At 42.7% G+C, this 27,606-nt stretch overlaps 1 protein-coding gene across 12 annotated transcripts in view; it reads left to right on the top strand.

Moving 5' to 3' along the window:
• The window catches only part of PHLDB1 (pleckstrin homology like domain family B member 1), a 190,484-nt gene that overhangs the window by 91,685 nt on the left and 71,193 nt on the right, over positions 1-27,606 (top strand). The window contains exon 1 of one of the 12 annotated variants that reach the window (XM_068240831.1): positions 9,929-10,112. The exons of the other annotated variants lie outside the window; for them this stretch is intronic. The gene's annotated coding sequence lies outside the window, so the exon portion shown is untranslated. Of the gene's footprint in view, positions 1-9,928; positions 10,113-27,606 lie in introns of those variants that run through there. 12 annotated transcript variants of the gene reach the window in all.

A 27,606-nucleotide genomic window follows, 5' to 3' on the forward strand; every position in this document is an offset into this window, starting at 1 on the left:
CATACTAGCTTGGACCCTGAGGCATTAAAGCTACAAGAAGAATTTCCACTTCTGTTTTCACTTCTAATAATAAATCTGATTCATGAAAATTTACATTTTATACTCTCTTGAATTTGGAATGTAAAGTGAAAACAGGGAATGTGAAATGTTCTCTCTTTTTTATCAGCCCTCAAGCCTTCCTCACACTAGGTCCGCTGTCTTGTGTTCTGACAGATTGGGCTGTAGACTGAAAATGGATGGGTCAAAGACTGTAATGGCCTTCTGTGGGCTGATTCACATGCATGGCCAGCTGAGGCATAGGCTTGGGAGGTCCTATTCTCTGGGTGCAGACCTGTAAAGATGCATTACTGGCTACCTATACTGGGAGAGAACATCAGTTAACCTATACTGAGGGGAAATCTGGCTACCTATACTGGAGACAAATCTGGCTGGGTTGAATCTGGCTGCCTATACTGAGGGGAAATCTGGCCACCTATACTGGGGGGAGGGGGGGGGGTGAATCTGGCCACCTATACTGGGGAGTGACTATGGCTACCTATACCTCATCTTTGGCTGTCTTTAGGTTATTAATCGTATATGATCTCACCTACTGTGTATCATATTGATTGTGCAAGCGGCCCACAGTTTAATTAACAGATAATCAGGAGCTACCAGAGACAGATACTGGTGGCCACAACAACCAAATAGTAAGACATTATAAGAGAATAGGGGTGTGAAGGGTGGGCATACACAGGTATTGGTAATTTGGTAGTTTTAAGCTAAGGAGGAAAACACTGGTTCATTGACGAGTTGTAATGGGCATTCTCACAAAAGAGAAGCCCAGCTAGGGCACAGAAAGAGTAGAAATCCAGGCACTGCTCATAAAAGTTAACATGGAACTCAACACATAAGGATAACTGTCAAAACCAATGAGTGTATTAGTAGGTAGGTGCCAGGGACAAGACAGCCATTTGACGCTACACACAATTTTATGTTTTGGCATCTATAGAGTTATTTCTTCCAGAAAAGTTAGTTTTTTTGTGCACAGGGCCCAGTTTCCTACTCTTTCTTTTCTGGTAGAAGAACCCAGCAGCCAGTGGCGTAGCAATAGGGGATGCAGAGGTTGCGACCGCACTGGGGCCCTTGGGGCAGAGGGGCCCCAAAGGGTTCATCCTCAACCACAGTATTAGCTCTCTGTTGGTCCTATGCTGTTTATAATCATTTCTATAGATGCTTTGTTAGCAGTAATCATTAACAAACGGTTCCCACCCCCTTCTTGAACCTCTGACACTGTGGTTGTCCTTGATTATTTTTGGTGTGCCATGGCAATTTTTATGTATAGCATGCTTGAGGGGTCCCAATGTAAAACTTGCACTGGGGCCCACAGCTTCTTAGCTATGCCTCTGCCAGCAGCATCAAATGGTCTATTGACACATAAGTGCTTGAAAAAGGATAGGAACATCCTAGGGGAAAAAATCCTGCTTTGAGAATTTGGATTGAATTCCTCTTTAACTGATATTATTTTTCTCACTTTTGTATTACTTTTTTTTTTTTTTGAGTTGTTGGATGATGGATGTTGAAAAATGATGAGGTAGATAAGGTGTGATAACGCGTGAGAAAGGTTTTGTGCAAGCAGCCCCTACGCTCTGGAATGTGATTCAACCTGTGGGAAATGTTCACACTAACAAGATCCGCGGTGTGAATCAAATTCTTTCAAGATACTGCAGCCTGTGTCATCTCCTATTGAGTTCGGCTATCTGTGGCGGCTGTCTACAGGAATCCATTACAGGCCTGAAATAGGGGATCAGCACTCACATAAACACAAAAGGTGAAACAAAGTAGTCAAAACAGATTAGCTGGGCTCAAGAGTATCTAGTGACTCAGAACACAGGACCAGGCTGCTCATAACAAGTCAGACAAACAAAAGAAATTCATCCAGCAAGATATCAGCCTCACAGCCCCATTGTGTGAGGAAGACTGCATTAAAAAGCTACTGTGAAGAAAAACAGATGCAGCTAAATCTATTACAGAAGATGGATATCTGCAAACAGAACTATGCATGCTGAATACTGCTTGTTGCACAACTAAAGTACAGATAACTCCTAATTTCCACCTATGTTAACCCCGTGTTATCACTCCCAATAGAAACCTGCAGCAAGTCTTCACTGTGAGCAGCAACACCTGATTACTGCTGCTTGGCCAGCAAGTGGATTTCCTCAGTTTTTCCAGCTCCCAGTCCGACACTGATTTCTCTCTCTGTCTTTTGTGACAGTTATACTAAGTATTGCTTTTCATATACGGAAGAGACAAAAAGCCTATAACAGATTATTATTTAGTATTATATAGCATTTATATAGCGTTAGGTGCTCACAATCTAATCCCTAGCATAGCCATATCTCAATTATAGACCAGTTTTAAAGGGAAATCAGTTAACTTATCTGTATGTTTTGGGGATGTGGGAGGAAAGCGGAGCCAGGCTTACATCCAGAACCGCTGATGTATAGCAAACTTATAGCTTATAAAATATACAGAGCCACATCAACCCAACATGCAGACAGCCTGTTTCAGACATTTGGTCATCATCAGTGCATGGCAGGGATTGATATGACTCTTTGGGATGAGGCTTGGACCAGTACAGCAGAATACCAAAGCAGCTCAGTGTGATCCAAACAACTAGGAAAGTACAGGGGACTAAAAGAGATCTAAACTACACTGAACGTTGCTTTTTAGAAGGAGGGCTTTTTGGTTTCTTTTAGTTCCCTATACTTTCCTAGAGGTTTTGGGTCACCCGAGCTGCTTGGGTATTCCATGAATTTCGTGTCACTCTACTTCCTTTTTCCATGTACATCAATCTACGTTTACAGAGACCCGGGCACTTGCCAACCCTTAATGTTTTGGGCCTCGTGTTATTTTTTGAGTGCAAATCTTTTGGGGAAGTCTGCTTTCCTTGGTGCAGCGTCTATCTGTCCTGCTGCATTCTATTGATAATGGATTTTTCTAAATGTATACCACAGCTACCTGGGCATTATTAAAATTGACTTTGCTTATGAACTGTAGCTAGGGCAGGAGTAGGGAACATATTGGCTCTGGAGCCAGATGTGGCTCTTTTGATGGCTACATCTGGCTCACAGACAAATCAGTAGGGGTTGATTCACTAAGCTACACTGCTCAAGCAGCACAGCTTAGTGTGACAGCGGAAGTAAAATGTTCAAAGTAGGCACACTACTGCTGTAGCATGTACTACAAATTACTCACGCTCCCCCCAAAACTAACAGCTGCTCCAATTGTCTCACCCTGGACCCTTTCAGGTCCAGTGACTTTGTAGAATGAAATCCCTGCACTTTGATTGGCCCAATATTCTGCCTGTCACTTGACAGGCAGCCTATTGGGCCAAAGTGCGGGGATCTCGTCCTACAAAGTGAATCAACCCCCAAGTCAGCTAGCTAATTGTACAAGCTGTTAGTCAGTATTTCTCCTGTCTGGCTCTCGGGGGAAATTGCTGATGTTGCTGAAACCCAAGAGAAGCTGAAGATGTGTCTGACACTTATGCTGCCCAGTGGATAAAACTGTGTACACATCACCATGACAACAGGGAGTCAGGGATGTGAGCCCACTTCTGCACATGCGCACTATCCCAGTTTGAAACATATGGTATGGCTCTCACGGAATTACATTTTAAAATATGAGGCGTTTATGGCTCTCTCAGCCAAAAAGGTTCCTGACCCCTAGGCTTGGGCGTATTTTTGGAGTAGGGCTTATATTTTCAGCATCCTGAAAAATCCAGAAAGATTATGCTAGGGCTTATTTTGGGGGCAGGCCTTTTTTCAGGGGAACACGTTAAAGTGAACCTCCAGACTAAAAATCTACTCAGCAGCACTGAAAAAGGCTTTGTGTTTCTTTAACAGTTTCACAGCATCAAAACTTTGTTTTTCTTATAGAAGTCTCATTTTTAGCTGCATTTATAGCTAAGCTCCACCCCATCAAAGAAAACTGCCCTGGCATTTTTCCCCTGATGCTGTGCAAAGCATGATGGGATTTCTGATGTTGTTTTTCTCATTGCCTAGCATCTGGGAGAGGTGATCAGGACACAGGACAGTTGGAACTGTGTCTCATGCTCCCTGTCACCTTCTTTCAACCAAAAAGATGGCTGCCCCATGAAATCACAAACATTTGCCTGTTCTTTTAAAACAAGTTGGGTAAGAGATATTACCTATCTATTTTAATTAACATAACTAATGCCACTTAATGACAGTATGTTTGTTTAGGCTGAAGTTTCTCTTTAATATGTAACTCACTATTACCGGTAATTCATTTGGCATATATAATTTCTACAGCAAGATATTTTGGCTTTGTGATTAAAGCCATGCACAAACATTAGATTTCCTGGAAACATCTTGTGTGGCTCCGCTCTCTTGTCCTCCCCTCTCCATGGAACAGATCAGGTGGCTGCCTGTACAAAGATGTCCCCAGAACAATCTTTCTGCATGACAGTTATTGAAATTGTGTGAGCAGCTATAGAGCAGACGGTAACACAGTGGGACTGTCCATCTCAATTTATTTAGTGAAGTTGAGACAGGTAGTGGGGTGAGTATCAATTAGCATTGTTTTCTCCAGTGGTACTCTTTTGAAGGTCATGTGACAAGGACACTTGTCACTACCACTTAGCATAACAATAGTGACATAAGTGGGATAACAATGGTGACTTGATTAACACAATAATGGAGTGGTTGGTGAGATCAGTGTACTAATTAAGCATGTTATTGTTTTAGATTTGCTCTCTGCCCATTGTCTCACCACATCTGGACATGCTTATATAGTAAAACCTTGGATTTAGAGTAATTTGGTTTAATGCTGGGCATACACGGATGCAATTATGCGCCGGATCGAGCCGCTGGCTCGATGCCGGCGCATCCCCGCTCATCCGCGCGTGGATCGATTCCCACTCCTCCCCGCGGGCGCTCCATATCAGCTGCTCGATTCCCTGCTATTGTGCGCCGGCGGGGATCGAGCGGGGAATCTATCCGGCAGGTCATTGGACCTGTCGGATATTATTAATCGAGCCATCAGCAGCTCGATTGATAAGGAAAAGAAACTCCGTGTATGCCCAGCATTAGAGCACTTTGCAAATACAAGCAAAAACGTTTGTGAAATTTTGACTTGATATACAAGCAAAAAAAAGTATACATGCGTCACTTAATCACAAGTGAGCCAACAGTTCTTCTCCCTTTGGCGCTGCAGGATTGTGTAGAGACTGTGCAAAGTCACATTTCCATGAAATCCTCAAAAGTAATTGTCAATGGATAAGTTCCTTGTTAAAGCCACAAAAATAGGTTGGGGCGAGTCAACAGATGGCAATGATTGTTAGTTATAGTGTAAGTCTTGTTTACATTCTTATTTTATACTATTTTACTATAACTGTTTTTTAGATTGTGGTACGAATCAACTGGGTTTCCATTAACGCGTATGGGGAAATGTGCTTTTAGTAAAGTTTCTCTACAAGAAAAAAAAATAGGCAGAAACAGTCCTGGATGATCTGCTGTTAACTCTTGTTGAGAAAATTCTCCAGAAATTTGAAAACCATCCTGATACAAACATGAACCACATCATTGCTATACAGTACTGTCTTCTTCAGCAATTCGTCAGCAGTTTGTCAAACTCTGTCTATCTGGCCAATGGCCATTGCTGAAGAAGTCAGCACAGCAATATTATGGTTCTTGTTTGTTTCAGAATGATTCTCAGTGGATAAATGGAATGCTGGCTTCACTACTATTGCTTGGTAAGGCCTTACAAAGTTGGAAATTAGAAAGGGTAAGCCTTGATTTTTGGAGAAATTCCTGGCAGTGACAGTTTAAAGTTTCCATCCAAAGTGTTTGAAATATCGAATTTCACGTTAGATTGTGTAGGTAGAAAAAAACAGTCTTGTAAAAGTAATACCTTTTAACCCTCTGGGCGATACAATTATGATACAATTATCTGGGCTCGCTACATGATAGCCGCAGCGCAGCGGCATCCCCCCACCCACTCCGATCGCCTTCGGCGATCAGAGTATGCAGGAAATCCCGTTCAGAATGGGGCGGGATGACGTCACCGACGTCATGGACGTCGTGACGTCAGAGGGAGTTCCGATCCACCCCTCAGCGCTGCCTGGCACTGGTTGGCCAGGCTGTGCAAGGGGTCGGGGAGGGGGGGGGGGGCTGCGCGGCACGGCGGGTAGCGGTGGATCAGCGGCGAGCAGCGGCGATCGAAAGTTACACGCAGCTAGCAAAGTGCTAGCTGCGTGTAACAAAAAAAAATTATGCAAATCGGCCCACCAGGGCCTGACAACTCCTCCTGCGCGACGTACCCCGAGCTCAGCTCGGGATTATCGCTCAGGAGGTTAATGGCTAACTTACGTTACGTTAGATTGTAAAACATTACTATACACAATATAAAAGCGATGCACTGGTTCCGTAAACAAAATATCAGGCAAAATAGAGAGGTGAGTGCGCTTCCTTCTCGGTTTGGCGATCCGTAAAAATCAATCTTATGCAGTTGGATAAGCGCACACCAATAATACATAAACCTCTCAGGTGTTATCTTCTAATAAGGCAATTCACTATCACTTCTGGGATATTCACCCACCATCAGGTCACCCGTCGGGGAACAAACTCACCAAATATGGTGTAACCATTGTGCGTGCAATTTTATAATAAAGCTTTTAACTATTTAACGGTATAACACTGAGGGTGTTTTTAACTCTAACCTGAGGTACACTTGTACTGCTGCTTGTATTGGTGAGGATTGGCTGGGATACCTGGACCCTGATGCACAGAGGAGTCTAGGGATAAAGCACACTATAACCCATCTAGCAGGGGTTACACTATATTTTTGGAACCAAAGAATATTTGGTATTTTTCACTGATGGCACTCTCAGTGCACTTGATCCCCAAGCTCAGTTTACATTTCCCTAAGGTAGATTAAAGGCACTTTAAAGTGGAAATTAACTTGCATTGTTTACAATGCAAGTTTAGTTGGAGGTGAGGGCACTGACCTAAGGAAATTTTTACAGTACAACAATGCATACTTGCCTCTAATAACTCTTAATTTCTTCTTAGGTATGCCTCCTCACACTGCAGGGAATGAACACTGTACAGATGAGATGCAAACTGTTGCTATGGAGAGGGGTGACAGGGCGATTCTTGGCTGACAACAGTAGCCTCAGCTGAGTTCCATCTAGTAGTCTATTCAGCAGCCCAGCTGTCATTTCCATCCTCCCTTTCTCCCAGTGCACAGAGCTGGTGCATACTGGTATGTACAATCCAGTGTAGTACCCTGCTTAAAGGACAACTGAAGTGAGAAGACTATGGAGGCTGACATATTTATTTCCTGTTAAGCAATACCATTTCTTTGGCAGCCCTGCTGGTCTATTTGGCTGCAGTAGAGTCTGAATAACACCAGAAACAAGCATGCAGCTAATCTTGTCAGATCTGACTATAATGTCAGAAACACCTGATCTCCTGCATGCTTGTTCAATGTCTATGGCTAAAAGTATTAGAGGCAGGGGATCAGCAGGACTGCAAGGCAACTGGAAATAAATATGCAAAGGAAATAAATATGGCAACCTCCATATCCCTCTCGCTTCAGTTGCCCTTTAAACTCTACACTGTGAGACAGGGCTCATGTTATGGGGTGGATGAGATAGAAACTGCATCTGTTACAAAGAGACACATGATGACTGCACTTATAATGGAGGGGCACACAATGGTCAGACTTGTTATAGTGGCATTTATTTTAGGGGGTAATGCTTGCTAAATGAACTTGTTACTGTATAGGGAGTTGTGATGGTGGGACACGTTTGTACTTGTCATAAGCAGCACGCTTGAGGAATTGAGGAATGCACTTTTTATAGGAGGACCAATGATAACTACACTTATTATTAAGGGACCCATGATGGATAGACTTGTTGTATGGTGATACATGAAGAATGCACTTGTTAAAGTGGAGATCTTATTGCTGTTGTTAAATGGGAAAAGCATGTTGCCCACACTTCTTATAGGCAGGAATGAACTGGCTGGACTTTCTGTGAGATGGTACATGACAGGTGGATTTCTTATAGGTGGACACATAATGTCTGGACTTGTCATGGGGCAGAAGGACAGGACACAGGCTGCACTTGTTGTATAGAAACACTTGACAGCTGTACTTGGAAACAATTGATTGAGTGGGGCATACAATAGCCATACTGCTTTTGTGTGATTGTGTGCCAAGGGGTTGGGGTGGGGGGGGATGAGATGATCATTCCACTTGACATATGGAGGACATGAGATGATGACAGCATGTATATGGCTGTATTAGGGACATCTTCAGGGGGAGGAGAATGATTGCTTGACTACACCAGGAATGTAGTCACATGATACCAAGTCCCACAGTGTGCTTTGCAAAAACATCCACAGTGTGAGGAAGATATAAGCTTGGAAGGGGAAACAATATAATCAAAGTACAAACAGAAGTGATCATTAGCACTAGAGCACTAATAAAGCATTAGTTTGGCAGCTGAAGGAGGGTTCTAGGTGGGCCCTTGTGCGATAACAACCTGGTCATACACTGTTCAGTTATCACTCAATTTGGTTTTTGGATGGTATAACGATTGATATTAGGGGATAAAATTGGTTGAAAGATAGATCTGCAATGTTGTTTTTTAGTTGGTCGTAAAATAATTGATCATAACATCGATTGTATGGCCACACCACTGGTCACAGATGCTTGTAGAGCCCATGAAGTAGATGTAGGGCTCACAGTCTCTGAGAAACCATCACAAATAATTTGCTCAATCTGGGAAATTTGGTTAAGGTTAGCTATGGGTTGGATGGTTAAGGTTAGCCGTGGGGGGTAAGTGTTTAAGGTTAGCTGTGGGGGTAGGTAGTTAAAGGGTACCTGAGATGACATAAAAGGAAGATATTATACATACCTGGGGCTTCCTCCAGGATGATCGGTTCCCTCGCAGTCCTTCTGCGCCGCTTGGATCCTCCGCAATTTGCCCTGGCGCAGGCCAGACCGGCTGCAAACAAACAAAGAACATTTATATCGCACTTTTCTCCTGGCAGACCCAAAGCGCCAAGTGGTCCTCCACTGCACTCCTGTGGCTGGGAGCATACTACACCTGCGCAGTAGTACTGCGTAGACGCAGAATGTGCTCAGCCACAGGAGTGTGACAGGGTGCACGCACACAGCTGAGCTTGCGCAATATGCCCTGGACTGGAGGACTTTCTGAGGCAAATTGTGGAGGATCCAGGTGGCAGCGAGGGACCGATCAGCCTGGAGGAAGCCCCAGGTATGTATAATTTCTTCCTTTCACACCATCTCAGGTTCTCTTTTAGGTTAGGCATCGGTAGAGAAAGGGTTCACTGTGGGAATAGAGTTTTATATATAGCTAGTAAAACAAAAACAAAAAAAACTCATTTCACCTTCACCACCATTTTTCCTCTGTACCCTTTTTGCATAGATGTGCTTTGCTACAGTAGCAGCTTGATTTGCAATAGAAAATGCTCTAATTACCTCACAACAACCACTCAGGGACCAAATTCCAGTTCTCTTTCTCACCCCTTCTCTGTCATTGTGATTACAACGAACCTAAATGGACGTTTTCTTTTCTACGGGTGATCTAATACTTGTAATGAGAGATGGAAGTTGGGCAAGTTCAAGAGGATTTAAGAAGTGCCGAAGTGAGAAATAGAATCCTCAAGCTGAAGACGCTACACGCTGCAACAATGACAACCACAAATCTGTTCTCGTCTCACAAAGAAAGTTGAAACAGAGAGAGAGAGAGAGAAAAAAAAAGCACAACGTAGTTGAAAGAATGAGTCAGGCTATCTCGGTTATTTACAGCCTGATTTTAAGGGTGGGACAAAAGGGGGGAGGTGATGGTTCTGCTCTGTTATCCCTCCCTTTCCTGCCTTTTCTAGGGGTGAAAAGTAAGGCAGCGAATGATTGGTTCCTGTTCCAGCAGGACATTGTGGGTTCCTTTCTAGTAGTACTATGCCAGCCAGCTGGAAATAAAGAGAGAAGAAAGAAAGGAGGGCGAAGATAAAAAAAAACGGGAAGGCGGCGAGGAGAAGCGAGAGTGAGGAGAAATGGCACGATACTGTAACCAGCAGGTAAAGGACGCTTTCTTTGTCTGGATTGTGTTAGAAGAAGGGCAGATCACGGGCTACACTGACTGAAAATGGATTGCTATTCATGGAAGCGCTTTTGGTATTGCCTGTGGGGAAGTATTTAGCAGCAGGACTCGAAAGCCATTGTACTGAAGTGATTGCACAGACAGCTGAACAGATTACAAAACAATTTACCTGCCTTGACTTGTGTGATTTTTAAACAGAATGATCTACAAAAAAACCTTGGTTTGAGAGTAACTTGGTTTTACGCCTGGTACACACCATGCAATTTACCGGCAGATCGATGGGTCATATCAATAATTTCTGACAGGCCTGAACAGGTTTCCGATCGATTTTTCACCCACTTCTCTGATTACATCTGTATAAAATTGTTTGGAAACCTGATCAGACCTGTCGGAAATGATTGATTTGAACCGCCGATCTGACGGGAAATTGCATGGTGTGTACATATCGTTTTGTAAGACTAGCAAAAAATTGTCTAAAATAAAAAGCACAGGACGCACGCATCACTTCATCTAATACAATGTTTCTTCTTTCTTTGACACGTTGTACTTAATTGTTCTTAATCTGAGTGTAGGGACTGTACAATGTTACATGTACAATGTCACATTTCAATGAAAACCTCAAGAGTAGGCAAAAGCAACTGTCATTGGTAAAGTTTGCGAAAAAGGATAGTGTGAGCCAACAGATAGCAATGATTATCTTAGTTATAGTGAAAGTCATTTTTACTTTATACATTACAGTGCTTTGTATTACATTTTTTGTTATAAATGCTTTTGGATTGTGGAACGAATCATCTGAGTTTCCATAAATCTTTATGGGGAAATTTGCTTTGATATAAGAGTGCTTTGGATTACGATTCCACTGTATACTATAATGAGGAAGGTATGTAGCTAATGATAAAGACTTGTTTATGATTCATTGTCTAGAAGTTTTATAACACATATTGTTGGATCAGAGGTCCATTCAGATGTACAGATCCTGGGACACCGGGAAGTGGGTCGGAGCCATTCCTTTTCAGAGTGTGAGTCATGTACATTCCAAGGGGATAAAAAAAACCCCAGCAGGCTTCAGTTATTTTTGGCAATATCCGGTTAATGTGTCCCAGTGCATCCAGCTCCTCGCTGTTCAGTGTGCATTTCTCAAGTCTGCTACACTGGTGGCTAAATTTACCTCGGCTGCAGGGATGTATAGAAGTTTAGGAAAAGTATTCATAGTTCACAGTGGTCTGTTTCACAGTTAATGCTAATCAGAGCCTATTACTTAAATTGGCAATATTGGTAATTTTTAAACGTTAATCAAAATATTGGAACTATGCTATACTAGGTTTTCGTCTCTGTTCCCACTTGGTGGCGGAAACCGTGCGGCCAGCAGGAGGGGACAGTGTAGTGCCCACTCCGGTGGTCCGTCTGGAGCCGGGGGGGCACACTCCCCCATAGGCTATATGGGAGAACAAAACCGCCTGCCCGGGATTATCGCATACTGCACAGAAGTGCGGTCTGCTTACTGCAACAGAACTCGTGGATCCATTGCAGAACCACAAGTGTGAACGGCTCCTAATTTTCACTGTCCGTTTAGCGATTAGCAGAGAACGGCCAAAAAGTCTGTTCTCTGCTGTAGTGGGAACAGAGCCTTACGGTGTATACAAACATGTTTACTATCACCCACAGTGCTTGGAACACAATCCCTCAGGTAAATGCCCTGTACACACCGGTGAATCTTTGGGACATCACTGTCACCCGGTAGGGCTCATCGGTGCATGATCCCTTGGGCGACAGAGTAGAGCTAATGCTGTACAGACATGTCATCAGCCTCCTGGCTAGAGACGCATCTGTTGCTATATGCGGGGGGAGGGGTAGCAGAGGGAGAATGAGCAGCGTGCGACGGAGAGAATTCCCGCAGGCAGTGGAGCAGAGAGTGCAATGTGGTCATGCAGTGCTTGGGCGTTGGTGACCCCTGAAGATCTGGCATGCCTGATCTTTAGCAGATGACATGCTGCTGCTGTACACCTTGTTCTGACTCTCGATTGTTGTGCATGACGGTCATTATCGTCCACCACAGCCGAGTTCTGACCTGCATGTAGCTTTATAGTTTGGGGCTGACTGCTGTACAGATTCACTGCTAGCATACAAGTTAGTGATGCATTCTGTTGCTATGGAGGTGGGAGGAGGGACAACAGCACAATGGAGCGGTGGCAAACAATACTCTTGGCTGACAATAGTCAGATCTCTTAGCACTGCATTGGGAAGCTGTACACAATAGATTGTCAGCGGAGATGGCTTTGACCAGGCGCCTTGGCCAAGAACCATCTAGCGTGTGTACAAAGTCTTGTACTGACAAATTAAAGGACAATTCCATAAAGCTGTAACCAGGCAAGGAAACTTCTGAATTCTGTTCGGACTCTATCTTTAGGCAGTATTCTGACTAAAAAAGCCTCATCTACACGGTACAATTTTCCATCAGATAGACGGATCTGTTAGATTGATCTAATAAGAAATTGCATCGTGTGTGGACATACAAATTGTTTCAGATCAGTTTTGTGATCGATTTTGCTTTGATAAGTACCCAAAATCTATTGCAAAATCTAACACAATTGATTGGAGCGGTTGGAAATTATCTAAAAGATCCGTAATAGATCCGATCTGACGGAAAATTATACCGTGTAGATGAGGCTAAATGGTCAAAAATTAGCCAGAAAGACAATTACAGGAACCTGAAGGAACAAAAGGCTCTGACTGGAGAAAACTTGTTTCTCTTTGTTACATAGCTATAAGGGGTTGGTCTAATATGACAAGCAATTAATAACCCGCAATTGAAAATGGATTATTATTATTGATTTATAAAGCGCCAACATATTCCGTGGTGCTGTACAAAGTAAGAAACAAACATGGGGTACATTATAATACAGACAATGTTGTACACCAAAATACAAGATACGTAATTAGTGACAAAATACAAAGAATGATACAAAAACAAATATAGAATTGGTAATGACAGTGATAAAATTAACATGATGAATAAAATGTATAATGGTTACCAAGAAACAAAAAGGGGGAGAGAACCCTGCCCTTGCGAGCTTACAATCTAAAGGGAATGGGGGGGGGGGGGGGGGGACAGGAGGAGGGGTAGTATGCAGCAAATATATAGAGGCAGTGTGTTTTAGGATACCTAGTAGGAGTGCAATTTGGTCTTAGGACAAAGGGAAGTGGCCTAAGGTAGCGCATATGCTTGTCGGAACAAGTGCGTTTTTAGAGAGCGTTTAAAGAGAATCTGTATTGTTAAAATCACACAAAAGTAAACATACCAGTGCGTTAGGGGACATCTTCTATTACCCTCTGACACAATTTCGCCGCTCCTCGCCCCATTAAAAGTGGTTAAAAACTGTTTTAAAAAGTTTGTTTATAAACAAACAAAATGGCCACCAAAACAGGAAGTAGGTTGATGTACAGGATGTCCACACACAGATAATACATCCATACACAAGCAGGCTGTATACACCCTTCCTTTTGAATCTTAAGAGATCATTTGTGTGTTTCTTTCCCCCTTCTGCTCTCATGCACTGAAGTTTCAGGCTGCTCTTTTCTTCCTGCAAACAGCTTTGCCTTTGTCTATAATTCCTCAGTATGTGAAAGCCCAGCCAGCTCAGAGGACGATTTATCCAGCTTGTAAAAGATAAGAGAGAAGAGAGAAGCTGCTCTAATCTAAATAATACACAGGCAGTGTGCATAGAGGGACCTGGAAGGGGGAGTTCATAGCAGAACCACAACACTGAAGAACTTGGCAGCCTTCCAGACACAGGCTGACAAGTCTGACAGGGGAAAGATACATTGATTTTTTACAGAGACTGTGATAGTACAAAGTGCTGCAGTAAGCCAGAACACATTAGAATAGCTTTTTGAACTTGTAGGATGATAAAAAATAGGATGCAATTTTTGTTACGGAGTCTCTTTAAAGGCAACAAAGGTTGGCGAGTGACGGATGTGTTGAGGGAGGGCATTCCAGAGGAGGGGTGAAGCGCGTGTGAAGTCTTGTAAACGTGAATGTGAGGATTTGATTCTAGAGGAGGCCAACAGAAGATCATGTGCCGATCTGAGATTGCGATTGGGTTTGTATCTGGAAATTAGTGAGGATATGTACCGGGGAGAGAGATGGTGGAGAGCTTTGTAAGTTAGGGTTAGGAGTTTGAACTGAATCCTCTGGTTAATTTGCAGCCAGTAAAGAGCTTGACAAAGAGGGTCGGCAGAGGAAGATCGAGAAGAAAGATGAATGAGACGAGCAGCTGAGTTCAGTACCGACTGGAGCAAGGCCAGTCTGTTAGAAGGTAGTCCACAGAGTAGTATGTTGCAGTAGTCCAGACGAGAAATTATAAGAGCATGTATTAACATTTTAGTTGTGTCTTGAGTGAGAAAAGAATGAATGCGAGATATGTTTTTGAGTTGGAGATGGCAGGAGCTGGCTATGGAGTGAACATGAGGAATAAAAGAGAGAGATGAGTCGAATATCACCCCCAAGCACCGAGCTTTGGGAACTGAAGTTATGGGAGTTTTGGCAGTAGTGATCTTCTACAATCTTCTGCACTTAATCTCAGTTAGTATTCAGCAGAAATGAAAGTGCTGTGCTGGTCAGTGTAGCATGATACTTAGCATCCATTCATTCTGCAGGTCTTTCAAAGAGATTTTTTCATGTCAGATCAGTCTATTGATTAATAAACTGCCCAAACTTAAGAGATACTTATTGAACTGGTATGTTGTGCTATAGATCCCTGGCTGATTTGATCAAAGTAATCAAACTAGCTGGAAAAAAATCAGCCTGAGCACAGCAAGCAGTGTTCGAACCCATTTTAGATGGTGATTTAAATGGAGACCAAGAGTATAAGCAGTTTATTTGATCTTTGAAAGCAGATTATAAGCAAAGGGAAAGTTGTTTAAAATGAATTGCAAAAACTAAATTCCTACACCAAAAATGTTAACATTCTGCTATCCTTGTAGTAGTTCATATCACGCCAGAAAATGTGAATGCTTAATACACTGTGTCAAAAATAGCTCTAAAACATCACTTATCACCACTTATATTTTCATCATCTAACAACTCCTCATTTGTGAGCAGTACTGCTGAAAGGGACAGAGATTCCCCTCAACATTTGGTCTATTCCACCTGATAAATCTAGGAAGAGCAGAACTGACAGATCAGCAGATATAGGCAGATCATTATCAGAGGAAGAGACCAAGTGAAGAGGGGGTCTTTTTCTATGAAAAGCTCTGTTAAGCATTCTTCCTCACCCACATGTCCTGTCCAGCATGCTCCCTCACACTCATGCTTCCTGTCCCTGACATGCACATGACCCATCTGGCATGCTCCCTCACATGCAAATGTCCTGTTTATCATGCTTCCTCACATGCATATATCTTGTCCAGCATGCTCCCCCACATGCATGTCCGGTCTAGCATGCTTCCTCACACACATATGTCCCATACCTCCATACACTGGCCCATATGCAATTCATTTTTTCACCTGAGTTACGGTATCTCCATTTTCTCTGCAAACTAAATTTTCAGCTTTTTAGAATTGGAAAAGTACCCAAAAGATGGTGAAGAAGTACTATCAAATTTATTTTGAGTATTTTTTTGCTTGTTGGTGACTTAAAAGGCGTTTTATGACAAGTTGTAAAAATATCACCTAGGAGAAAAGTCAGGAGAAAAAGTTAATTGCATATAGGCCACTGTGTGAGGTTATTGTTGTATATTACTTGTTGCTGTAATCTTTGTGGCATTGCAGAGTGCACAGGAAGGCCATATTGGGTAATTGAGTCTTATTGATTCTGAGATCTGTGGGGCATGCAGAGTGCACAGGAGGGCGTGTGGGGTTATTGTTGCATACTTACTCTTGCCTGATTCTGTGGGGCCATGCAGAATGCACAGGAGGGCTTTGTGCCGTAATTGTGATTTACTTATTGATTCTGGGATATGTGGGGTATTGCAGAGTGCACAGGAGGCCATGTGGGGTAATTGTGGTTTACTGTAGCTGGGATCTGTGGGGTCTTGCAGAGTGCCCTGCAAGGCCATTGTGCTATATTTAGGGTTGTTCACACTACAAGAGCATTTCTAAGCGCTTTGTGATTTTTATAAGCTCTTGCTAATGTTATCCTATGTGTGTGTGCACACTGGAGCGATGTGATTTTATAAAAATCTCCCATAGCATTGCATTGGCAAGAGCTTTTCAAAATCGCTAAGGCTTCCTGCACACTGCATGCGATTCCGATTCCGCTTTTTAATCGGTTTTTACATCCGATTCCGATTTTAAACTTTACTGCATGCTTCGTTTTTTGATCCGTTTTTCTGTTGAACGTATTCAGGGAAAATCGGAATTGAGAATCGGAAACGGAATCTGAATCTGAATCGGAAAACGGATTTGCAGTGTGCAAGGAGCCTAACACTCAAAAAGCTCTTGTAGTGTGAACAAGCCCTGTTGCTGGGACCTGTGGGGTATTGGAGAGTTCACATGAGGGCCACAGCGAGTCATTGTTGTAGTTGAGAGGACCTGTGTACCATTGTTGTTTCTATGGCACAAACTTGGGGTAGGATTACATTCAGCCAATTGATTGCTCTTTCTAGTTGTACAGACTAACCAGCAAGCTTATAGTGAACCAGAACTCATTGGAGTGTGTGAGGGGCTACAATGGTCCTAAAAGCCCCCTTACTAAAATGCTAAGAAAAACAACAGTTTGCTTTCTTAAAACAGAAAGAATTTGCGATAATTCAGGTTGGAGTGAGCTTGAGATCTCTCCCAGTGCAACACTGCTGAATATATGCAAATTAACCATTGTGCCCTTAGAAGCTAAACACACTCTTTCTATTTGAAAACACTATTTTTTATACTAAACCTATGAATAACAAGAGGAGCTGTGTGGGGTAGAGAGATGGCTGCTTCCTTTTCATTGTAAGATATTTAGTACCCCAATTAACCTAATCTTTGTACTCTCTTGTAAAGGCCCATACACACGTCGGATTTGCGCGAACGACGGGTCGTTTGAACGTTCCGTCGTTCGCACGTTTCCGCATGAAATCCGGCGTGTGTACAGACTATCGTTCGGGAGATAAGACTGGTTACCAGCGATCCACCCGGCGGATCGTTGGTAACCAGTCTTATCTCCCGAACGATAGTCTGTACACACGCCGGATTTCATGCGGAAACGTGCGAACGACGGAACGTTCAAACGACCCGTCGTTCGCGCAAATCCGACGTGTGTATGGGCCTTAACACTCTTGTCTTTCAATCCCATTGTGCTGGCAGTCAAAGAAAGGCACTGCAGGTGGTAGAGCGATGACAATTTAAAGCTATGTAGGTAGTGTTAAGACTTAAGTACTTTTGGTACCACCAGCCCAAATCTGGCACCCAAGGTATGGTTTGGTCACCTGACAGTACAACACATCTCCTTCCTTCCTCTTTCATCGGGTACAACATCATTAGTGCCGCTAAGCCTGAAACTATTCAAGTTCCATTTTCAAGCTAATTGTCTAAATTGTGAGTATTACCTTTTTTTTAAATGAAAGCGATAGGTTTTTGTTTTTCAGTGGGGAAACAGCTTGGAACATGCGTGCCAAGATGCTTGTGTGGATATTGGATAATGCCTGAGGTGGCTATGTTTCTAGAGCTGTTATTTTGCTTCTACAAACCAGGGTTTCATTTTCAAAGAGAATTTCATCTGCATGGAATTTCCATATTCCCTTATTAATACTTTACTATTCTAGCCATGTGTTTCTATGTTTTTCTTTGGGCACCTTGGTTTCCACACATAATCCATAACCTTAAAGAGACTCCGTAACAAAAATTGCATCCTGTTTTTTATCATCCTACAAGTTCCAAAAGCTATTCTAATGTGTTCTGGCTTACTGCAGCACTTTGTACTATCACCATCTCTGTAATACATCAACTTATCTCTCTCTTGTCAGACTTGTCAGCCTGTGTCTGGAAGGCTGCCAAGTTCTTCAGTGTTGTGGTTCTGTGATGCATCTCCTCCCTCCAGGCCCCTCTCTGCACACTGCCTGTGTATTATTTATATTAGGGGAGCTTCTCTCTTCTCTCTTATCTTTTACAAGCTGGATAAATCCTCCTCTGAGCTGGCTGGGCTTTCACATACTGAGGAAATACATACAGGCAGAGCTGTCTGCACTCTGCAGGAAGAAGCAGCCTGACACTTCAGTGGAAGATAGCTGCAGGGGGAAAGAAACACACAAATGATCTCTTGAGATTCAAAAGGAAGGCTGTATACAGCCTGCTTGTGTATGAATGTATTTTCTATGTGTGGACATACTGTACATCAACCTACTTCCTGTTTTGGTGGCCATTTTGTTTGTTTATAAACAAACTTTTTAAAACTGTTTTTAACCACTTTTAATGCGGCGAAATTGTGACAGAGGGTAATAGGAGATGTCCCCTAATGCACTGGTATGTTTACTTTTGTGCGATTTTAACAATACAGATTCTCTTTAAAGAGGAACAGCAGTGAAAATGACATAATGAATACAATTGCTTATTATTATTATTATTATTTTTTTGCAATATTTACTTATAGATTATATAGTTAGTGTTTGGCAATTGTAAAATCTTTCCTCTACCTGATTTATTTCATTCTGAAATTCAACACTGGTGGTGACTTCATTAGTTCTGCCTGGTGATCTGTGCGGAATGTTCGTTACATAGGCCCAGTGCACACCAAAACCGCTAGCAGATTGTCAAAACGCTAGCGTCTTTGGAGCTGATTTCAGAGCGATTCTAGGCATGTTTAGAGATGTTTTCTAAACATGCCTAGCGTTTTTGGGAGCGTTTTCATGTAGCAGATTAATAATATTGTTACAGTAACAGCTGTTGCTGAACAGCTTCTGTAACAAAAACGCCTGGCAAACCGCTCTGATCTAGCGTTTTCCAGAGCGGTTTGCTTTTTCCTATACTTTACATTGAGGCAGAAACGCTTCTGCAAACCGCAAACGTGCTGCAGGAGGCACGTTTGCGGTTTGCTAAAAACCTCAAAGCGCTGGTGTGCACCATCCCATTGAAATACATTAGTCAAGCGTTTTCACAAGCGGATGCGGCTGGCGGATCGCTGCTAAAACCGCTCGGTGTGCACTGGGCCTAAGAGTTCTATGCACAGAGGGAGATATTGCTTGCTTGGCAGTTGGAAAACCCAGTGATTTCCCACAGTGCAACAAGGTTCACAGCCACCATGGCCATGACATCACACTGTGGGAGGAGTTTCACCACAATTTCAGCCTTACAGACCCCCCTGATGATCTCTTTGAGAAAAGGCAAAGATTTCTTGTGGGAAAGGGTATCAGCTACTGAATGGGATGATGGGTAAAAATTCCTTTAAGCCTATATGAAGCCTCACAGAGCATTTGTCTTCTGTTGCCAAACTGATCATTTATGTTTGGGTCAGAAGACTTCCGCTATCTCTACAGGCTTCCATAATCCTAGGGCTCACTGTGTGGGGAATAGCAGCTGGCTCCACTGTCATTTTTTTCTGTTGTGTGCTACAGCTGGATGCCTCCTACTCCTCTCCTCCCTTTTTTCTTCCCATTGCACAGTACTGTACACTAAATTCAGCTCACACAAATGAACCTGCCTGCAAAGCGGGTTCTGGGCAGACAAAAGATAATAGTCAGATCGTGCTTTGCACTAGTAATTATCACTGTGTGTGTTAGGAATGTGAGGGAGAATTATTTTGCGACAGACAGATGTGAGTGGTTCTGTGTACTTTGCAAAGCGCTGGGTAACATGCAGGTGCTGTATAAATACCGGAAGTAAAGTAAATGACATTCTCTGTTGCTTTTCATAGCCTAGGGACACAGACTTCATGTTGAAATACCTCAGCTTAAGTAGCATTGCACAGCAAGAAAGCTGCCTGGGAGGAAAAATCCAAGCACCTTGTGCTTTCCAGAGCCACTCCCTGTAATTCATCCATTGCATCAGATGTTCTCAGCACTGTCAGCCTCCTGCATGAAAATGCCGGGTCTTGCAACCTAGATTTTCTGCCAGGCAGATGCAGACGTAAACAGAGAGATATAAACATAGGTTGAATGTGGTATTCCGTGTGTCAGGGTTTAGCCCTCTTACTGTCAGACCTTCATAAACAATGTTAGTGTCTGCATATAATATATTCTTGTATAATCAGCTCAGAGCAGTCAGTGAGCAGCTGCTGGAGAGGGCTGTTGTCTTGTCTTGTTCTTCAGTTCAGCAACACTGCCTGCTAAAATTGTTATATTATTATTATTATTTATATAGTGCTGCCGCTGACATCTTCCACAGCACTGTACAGAGTATATAGTCTTGTCACTAACTGTCCCTCAGAGGAGCTCACAATCTAATCCCTACCATAATCTATGTATGTATCGTGTAGTGTATGTATCATGAATTGACTCCAGTGTTAGCATACATTTCTATAGGTCAGTGATTTCCCAGTAGCCCCAGTTGTGTGTAAAATAATATTTAAAACCATGTGACTCATTTTCTAGGAGTTCTTTATAATTGTACTTGAATGCTTTCCTGGCATTAAATTATTTTTTAATCAGATAATATATGTATTTAGATTTGGTTTTATCTTTTTTTTTATTTTTTATTTTTAAATCTAAAAAAATGATTATAATGATTTGACTCTACAAGTAGCCTCTGAGCCAAACATAAATACCCACTGGGGTAGAGTGCACACTGTGTGCTGAGAACCTATAGGTGCATCCATACACACTATTACTGTCACCCGCAGGGATTGGGACTTGATCCCTTGGGGGACAGCACAAGTAATGTGCAGACATACTGTATTGCTAGCCTGCAGAGTAGCACCGTGTTTGGTTGCTATGGAGGGGTTGGTGGAAGGACAGCTTTGAGTGGATGGGTTGAGTAGGGGAACAATGGGCATGGCCTGCACTCAGCCGAGATGATCCAGGACTCTGAATCTCTTAACGACACATCGGGGGGGCACTGCAGTGCACACACACTAGATTCTAAGCAGAGGTGGCCTCCTTGGCCGAGAAAGTTTTAGTACAGGGCATACGTAGGGGCTAGACAAATCACAGGACCCATGTAGCCAAATCTCCGGAAGGTGGCACCTCGCTTTTGAGTTTTTCCCAAAATGTTTATCAGTGATCTGGATACTAACAAGTTCCTGCTGTCTACTGAATGGCACACACTAGCTTCTGATCCCCATTAATTTGTCCACCTCTGACCTAGGCTATAGGTAATTGTTTCCAGGCAGTTTCCCGGCTGTTTAAACCTGCAAAGAAAACACTAGTGAAATGCCCATCTGAATGAGCCTTCAGCAAAATGCTTGGCCACCTTTAGACATTACATGCAAGCACTGACAGTGATTGCTTCCATGAAGTGACCTCTCCAGGAATGAGACTCTACTAACAAGGCAAGTGGTTGCTATAGAAACCATGTCCACATCCGGATATGCAGTGAGGAGTTGGATGACTTCAGCTGGAAGTCGTAAGTCATCTCCTGGAGAGACAAACGAGACAGCATGGAGCCAGTGATCAAACCTTCCCCTCCCATAGAGGATGTACTGAGGGAATTGGGCCTTTTTTTCTAAATAAATTAGGGAGCTCTTGAAGTTTTGGGATGTAGGAAAAAGCCCCCCTCAGGCATTTTCTTTTAACTAAAGCTGTCCCATCTACCTCCCTGTAATTTGTCAAGATAAGAAGTATTTAAATGTCTATAAATACCTTCAGTTATTTCTAAACAGTTGTGGTCAGGTGACTTCCTTGTTGCTTTTCTCTCGGTAGTCTAGTAGTGGAGCAATGCCTTTCTAGAAGGGGAGGTGTGGCTGACCTGTTTCTCACCACCTCGCCTAATGAGGACAATGGAAAGGGTGATTCCAGATGTTGGCTATTCTTAAAAAGTCAAAGAAAACACTTCTTTATATACTTTCATTTTTTTTAGGGGGGTAGGAAGATTTTATTGGTTGAAAGATCACAAAATACAAAAACATGCTCAGGCTACTGTAGCCCAAAAGGCACTACAACATATGTAACTGGTGAATTATTAGTGAACATGGTAGCTTTTTGGAGAAAACCGAAAATGTGTGACCACCACTGTTAAGACATATATTAACATGTTTCTGGATATTTTAACACTCTCCCTTAGTCTGCTGTCACATTCCTACCATTGCCTTGGGTGCACGGTTGAAAACTGCACCTGGTCATTTTGCTCAAGCTGCACATGCACAGCCTGCATAACCAGAGAAAATGAAAACCTCCAGCCAGAAATCCACTGGGATGGGCATAAAAGGTGGAATGGGTAAAACAGAGGGGAGACTGGTGTAACCAAGGGTCCTTTAACCCTCCTGGCGGTTAATTTTTTTTTGGCAAAATGGCAAAAATCCTTTTTTTTTAAATTTTTTTTTTGTGTTTCATGTAAAGCTACCAGAGTGGTAGCTACATGAAACACCACTAGAGGACGCATGTGTCCCTCTAGTGTGATCGTCGCCGGCATCAATAGCAAACAGGGGAACGCGTATATAACGCGCTCCCCTGTTTGGCTTCTCCTGTCGCCATGGCGACGATCGGAATGACGTCATGGACGTCAGCCGACGTCCTGACGTCAGACACCTCCGATCCAGCCCATAGCGCTGCCCGGAACTCATTGGTCCGGGCAGCGCAGGGCTCTGGCGGGGGGGGGGGCCCTCTTGCGCCGCTGCGTACGGGCGATCGCCGCAGAGCGGCGGCGATCAAGCTGTACGCGCGGCTAGCAAAGTGCTAGCTGCGCGTACAGCATTTTAAATGGAGCAAATCGCTCCACCAGGGGCTGAGATATCTTCCTGCGCGGCATAGCCCGAGCTCAGCTCGGGCTTACCGCCAGGAAGGTTAAAGAGGAGCTGTTAGGTATAGGGTCTCAGAGAAAAAAACACATATATCAGTAGCTAAATATTGGCTGTACTTACATTACATATGCATTTCACTGTCCACGTTTGGATTTCACAGAATTTTTATATAGTATTTGCAGAGATTGATGCTCCTGACAGCTCATGGCAGGTTCCATGTTTGACTGTCTTGTATGAAGCCAATTGTGATGTAATATCCTCCCTTACCCTGCTTCCTGATGATTCGTCTCACAAAAAAGATCAGGATCAAAGATCCTAATCGTTCATGATCCGGACAACACTACTGTGCAGTGAATATTAATTAGCCATGTGGCTAGGAACAATAGCGGACTCATGCAGTATACTCTAACGGAACATGTGCCCTGTGAACAGCACATTGATTTTTCAGTGCTGTGAGTTGGACTGCGTTACTGGCTGCTGTAACATGAGCCTGTAACTTCCCACTGTGAAAGCAGCCTTAGGGCGGGATAGGGAAATGAAGGGGAGGACCAAGGGAGTGCAGTGGGGAGAAGAAGCAGCCCCAGCATGCTATGCAGTATCTGTTATGCGGCCTGCCGGCCTCCTTAGGAGCTTGGGTATAAAGAGGCTTGCTGTTCAGCAAACATCAAAGTAAGAGAGATTTTTAACTTCAGTATTGCCTTTTTGGCTTCCTTCTAAACTGTTTAACACAGAAGAATAGAGGTTTAAATTAGCTTTTGCAGCCTGACAGTTACTCTTTAAAGTGGATCTGAGATGAACTAATTGCATAATTGTGTAACTTTCCTATTGTTTATAGGGCATTCCTCAAGCCAAATACTTTTTTGTTTTGTTTTAATACTCTAATTCCCTATAAACTAAAGAAGCCTCTCCCACAGCTTTTCAGAGAGCCTTGGCATTTTCAGATAGTAGCAAGGGCTCATGGGAGCTCAGACTCGGCAGGAGGAGGGGGAGCTATTACTATCCAGAGATTTCAGAGGCAGAGGGGAGGAGGAGGGGGATTAGGTTTTTTTTTTACAGGCTGAGTGCTGAAGATGCAGATAAGCTTGCCTTTGTGTAATGTTTACAAACAACATGGCTGCTGTCATTGTATCACAGGATGAAATATTCATATTCCATTGAAGCTGTTTGCAGCTAGATTTGCTGTGTACACTATCTAAACTTTACATAAGATATATAGACAAGTTACTTGTTATATTATTATTATGATTTAGTATTTATATAGCGCCGACATCTTCCGCAGCGCTGTACAGAGTACATTGTCTCGTCACTAACTGTCCCTCAGAGGGGCTCACAATATAGTCCCTACCACAATAATATGTCTAGTGTAGTACATGTATCGTAGTCTAGGGCCAATTTTTCGGAGCTAATTAACCTATCTGTATGTTTTTGGAGATGTGGGAGGAAACCGGAGCATCCCGGTGGAAACCCACGCAGACACGGGGAGAACATACAAACTCCTTGCAGATGTTGACCTGGCTGAGATTCAAACCAGGGACCCAATGCTGCAAGGCAAGAGCACTAACCACTACGCCACCGTGCTGCCAAATTATAGTTAGTTTTTCATCTCGGATCCGCTTTAAAGGACAACCGAGGTGATGTGACGTGATGAGCTAGACATGTGTATGTACAGTCTGAGCACACAAATAATTATGCTGTGTTTCGTTTTTTCTTTCTCTGCCTGACAGAGTTAAACATCAGGTATGCAAGTGACAGTTTCTGCCACGGCCAGGACCGGTTCAGACTATAGCATAACCTGCACTAATAAGTAATTACAGCTATAAAACACTTTCCTGTCAGTAAATGGCTTCTGATAGCAGGAAAGAGATAAAAAGGGTCAAAAATTCATAGATTTGAGCTCTGACATACAATGTAGGTAATCATTGAGCAGAGACAATGAAACCGTAAAAACTTAAAAACTATATTTAAATATAAAATAAACCTGTGTGATATCTAAAAAAAAGGTATGTTAGGAGACTAAGGATAGATACAATTGTTTTTCTCATCAGTTTATTTTCACCTCGGATGTCCTTTAAGTATTACGACCCGATGATGGAGACATTTACATGTTTATTATAGTACATTTTGGGTCAATTGAAGTACCCTTTAAAGTGGACCTGAACTCTTGCACAGGACAGAAGGAAAACAGAGAGAAATGCACCCTGTATGTATTTAGAGAGTTTAGCCTGTTTAATTCTCATTTGTGTCTAATCACAAGTTGTAATTTGATCTCTCCCCTGTTACATGACTGCCACGCCAGATAAGGCAGATAAGCTCATTTGAAAGCACAGGCTGTTAACAATATATCTGCTTCCATCAATCAGGAAGTAGAAACAGTGCAGATTTATTTTAGGATTTATATCGGCTGTAACAAACAAATGTTTTTTTGTTTAAAGGTTATTATGCTGTGTATCTTTTAGAGCAGAGAGGAGTTCTGAGTTAAGGTCCGCTTTAGTAGACTAGTAGGAACGGAAGGGGGCAATTAGAGAAAAAACTGCCCTGAGAAGAGGTTTTATACTTACATACTGTATGATGTGTTTGATTCACAGTATCCATATTTGCTCTTTAAACTGATAGAAGTTTTGGACACTTAATTGTATTATATTGTATATTTTGATTTTGGGAGCAGCATAGCTCTATCACTTGTGTGTTTATAGACCTGTACAAAATGTCTTACAACACCTCTAGACACCTTCCGTCTGCTATTTTCAGGTAGCGATGGTCAACAAGGAGTTTTCCAAGTTGTTGCAAAGTTTTTGAGCTTGAAACTGAGCCAAACAAATGCTGTATCTGTTGATTATGATTGGGTCAAATCCTTTGACAGCCTGAGACAACACACAGGCTGCATTATTTTCCAGAACATGCACATTCCACTATTTTTGTTCGATTTTACCTCAATTCGACTAAACCAATGAGTTCTACCAACAAATTGGAAGGGTTTTTTTGTTTTCGATTGAGAAATCTGTTCGAATTTTTCAGTTTGTGTCTTTTTTTGTTTGTTTTGAGGTTGGATGTGTTGAAAAATTCAGACCAGCTTAACCCATTTGCGTTCCGTCGTTTTCACGTGAGAAATGTTCACCTCCCATTCATTAGCCTATAACTTTATCACTACTCATCACAATGAACTGATCTATATCTTGTTTTTTCCGCCACCAATTAGGCTTTCTTTGGGGGGTACATTTTGCTAAGAGCCACTTTACTGTAAATGCATTTTAACAGGAAGAATAAGAAAAAAATGGAAAAATTTATTATTTCTCAGTTTTCAGCCATTATAGTTTTAAAATAATACATGCCTCCATAATTAAAACTCACGTATTGTATTTGCCCATATGTCCCGGTTATTACACCGTTAAAAATATGTCCCTATCACAATGTATGGCGACAATATTTTATTTGGAAATAAAGGTGCATTTTTTCCATTTTGCATCTATCACTATTTACAAGTCTAAAATAAAAAAAAATATAGAAATATTTCATCTTTACATTGATATTTAAAAAGTTTAGACCCTTAGGTAAATATTTACATGTTTTTTTTTTTTTATTGTAATGGTTGTTTTTTTTTATAGTAAACATATTATTTGGGTAGTTTTGGGAGGGTGGGAGGTAAACAATAGATTTATAATGTAAATGTGTGTTAATTTTTATTTTATTTTTACTTTCAGTTGTAGTATTACTTTTTGGCCACAAGATGGCGGCCATGAGTTTGTTTACATGACGTCACTCTAAGCGTAACACGCTTAGAGCGACGCATGGGGAGGTGACAGCCAGAAAAAGCACAGCTTCCGAGAGAAGCTGTCGCTTTTTCAGCGGGGGAGAGCAATCAGTGATCGTGCACCATAGCCCGATTCACTGATTGCCTGGCTACCGAATCCACGGCCGGGAGTGCGCGTGCACGCGCGCGATCGGCCGCGGGAGCGCGCAGCAGCGCGCATGGTTGTCCAGGAACCAAAATAGGTTAACTAAGAATTGTATGGTGTGTGACAATAATATTTATTGTGGAGCAGATAAAAAGTGAGGCTGCCATCTTGAGCACGCTCAGTAAAAAAAAAAAAAATTGTATCAAACCAGAATCAATTGTCTATATCTATTAAAGGGAACCAAAGGCCCTAGAAAGAAGATTTTATACATACCTGGGGCTTCCTCCAGCCCCATGCGCACGGATCGCTCCCACGCCGCCCTCCTCCACTTCCTGTATCCGGTGGTACCGGGTCCCGTAGTTTCGGCCAGTTGTCGGCAGCACGCGGACAATTGTCCGCATCACAGGGGCTCCCAGCATACCCGTACGTGTGCAGCTGCATACTGCGCAGCCGCATGCGTAAGGGTATGTAGGGAGCCCCTGCTCATGCGGACATTTGGCCGCGCCCGCCGGAAGTGACGGGACCCGGTACCGGCGATCCAGGAAACGGAGGATGGCCGCGTGGGAGCGATGCAGGCTTATGGGACTGGAAGAAGCCCCAGGTATGTATAAAATCTTTTTTTCTTTTTAGGATTCCGGCGTCTCTGGTTCCCTTTAAGTACATACCAAACGTAGAGTGTGTGTGTGTCTGTATATATAATGAAAAGATGGCGAGAGTATGTTATGGTGCGTGCGTGTGTGTGTGGTGTGTGTGTGTGGTGTGTGTGTGTGGT

Source organism: Hyperolius riggenbachi, chromosome 6, assembly GCF_040937935.1.
Source record: "Hyperolius riggenbachi isolate aHypRig1 chromosome 6, aHypRig1.pri, whole genome shotgun sequence".
NCBI lineage: Eukaryota > Metazoa > Chordata > Amphibia > Anura > Hyperoliidae > Hyperolius > Hyperolius riggenbachi.